The sequence below is a fragment of the Arachis duranensis genome, chromosome 2, assembly GCF_000817695.3.
Source record: "Arachis duranensis cultivar V14167 chromosome 2, aradu.V14167.gnm2.J7QH, whole genome shotgun sequence".
NCBI classification, from domain to species: domain Eukaryota; kingdom Viridiplantae; phylum Streptophyta; class Magnoliopsida; order Fabales; family Fabaceae; genus Arachis; species Arachis duranensis.
The window spans coordinates 55,889,686-55,891,667 of NC_029773.3; the positions used below are offsets into that span (position 1 = coordinate 55,889,686).

The 1,982-nt window shown below is 42.2% G+C and overlaps 1 non-coding gene across 1 annotated transcript; it reads right to left on the bottom strand.

Annotated features, from left to right (window-relative positions):
* Window positions 1-387: 387 nt before the first annotated feature.
* On the bottom strand, window positions 388-491 carry LOC127745345 (small nucleolar RNA R71). The gene has a single exon (XR_008006542.1). It is a non-coding gene; the product is annotated as a small nucleolar RNA R71 (small nucleolar RNA).
* Window positions 492-1,982: the final 1,491 nt, after the last annotated feature.

Here is a 1,982-nt window from a genome sequence, read left to right on the forward strand (position 1 = left end):
AACAATGCCATTCCTGAGAGGAGGGTTCTTGGTTCATACATAAACCCAACCTCTGGGAATTGTGGTAGCAGCATTCAGAAACCACCCATTCAGGCCAACAATTTTGAACTCAAACCACAGCTAATATCATTGGTGGAAGATCATTGTTCATTTGGTGGGAGTGTTAATGAAGACCCAAACCAACATCTCACAAAATTCCTGAGAATTTGCGACACTGTGAAGTCCAATGGAGTCCAGGAAGATGCTTATAAACTGCTCTTATTCCCATTTTCACTTAGGGACAAGGCAGCTAAGTGGTTAGAATCATTCCCAAGGGGGAGCCTAACAACCTGGGATGAGGTGGAAAGCAAGTTTCTGGCACGTTTCTACCCCCCACAAAAGGTCAATAGGCTTCGATTTGAGGTTCAAACTTTCAGACAATAGGATGGTGAAACCCTCTACGAGGCATGGGAAAGGTTCAAAGAATTGACAAGGAAATGCCCACCAGACATGTTCCATGACTGGGTGCAATTGCATATTTTCTATGATGGACTTTCTTATGAATCAAGGAAGGCTGTAGACCATTCATCAGGAGGTTCATTGAACAGGAAAAAGACTGTGGAAGAAGCCATTGAAGTGATTGAGACAGTGGCTGAGAATGAGTACTACTATGCTTCAGAGAGACACAACACTAAGGGAGTTATGGAGCTGAACCATGTTGATACAATTCTAGCCGAAAACAAGGTGTTTGCCAAACAACTAGCAGAGCTCACCAGGAAATTAGACACAAAGCAAGTGGCTGCAATACACACACAAGATCAAGAGGAAATAAGCACTGAAGGAGGTGATTGGGAAGAGGCCAACTATGTGGGAAATCAACAAAGGCAACCATATGATCCACATTCCAACACTTACAACCCAGGATGGAAAAACCACCCAAACTTCGGGTGGGGAAACCAGCGAAGCCAACCACAAAACCACAAACCTTACAACCCCAACCAACATAATAATTCCACATACCAAAACTCCAACCAAAGATCATACCAAGCCACACAAAACACTTACTCCCAACCACCATATCATGGCCAAAATAATCAACCTGCCCAATCTAATCCAACCCAACAATTTCAAGATCAATTAAACAGGATAGAAGGAATGTTAGCAAACATGGGTCAGGACATAAGTGAGTTGAAAAGCTTTAGAGATGATGTTAGATCTACTTTAAGGAACCATAGTGAAAAACTCAAGAGGATGGAGTGTCAAATAGGAGAGCTATCTCAACAGGCCCCAAGTCAACTGCAGTGTTCCCTAGTGACCCAGAAAAGAATCCTAAAGGGGAATAAAAGGAAGTGAGATGGGAAGAATGCAAGGCCATCACCATATTGAAGGAAGTCTCAGAAGAAGAAGGAATCAGACCCTCAGAAAAGGAGTCAGAAATCTTGAAAGAAGGTGTGGAAGAAGCTAAGCAGGAAAGTGAAACTGAGCAAGCCAAGGAACTGCAAAATGAAGGCATGCTGGAAACTTACCAACCAAGAGCACCATTTCCTCAGAGGTTAGGAGGAGGTGAAAAAGGGAAAACATATTCAAGGTTTTTAGAGACATTTAAGTCTCTCCATATCAATATTCCCTTTCTTGAGATTCTCCAGCAGATGCCTACACATATCAAGTATTTGAAGGAATTGTTGAGCAAGAAAAGAGTTTTGAAGGGAGGACAAACTGTAATAATGAACAAAGAATGCAGTGCCCTCATCAAGAAGGACATAGTCTCTAAGAAAACAGACCCAGGAAGTTTTCATATCCCCTGCATCATAGGGGAAACAAAAATTGACAGAGGATTCTGTGATCTAGGAGCTAGCATAAATGTGATGCCTCTGACTCTTATGAAGAAGCTACAACTGAATGAGGTGAGGTCCATTGATGTAATCATACAACTGGCTGACAAAACTCAAAAGCAAGCTGAAGGGGTAGTTGAGAATGTTCTGGTGAAAGTGGGAAATTATTTC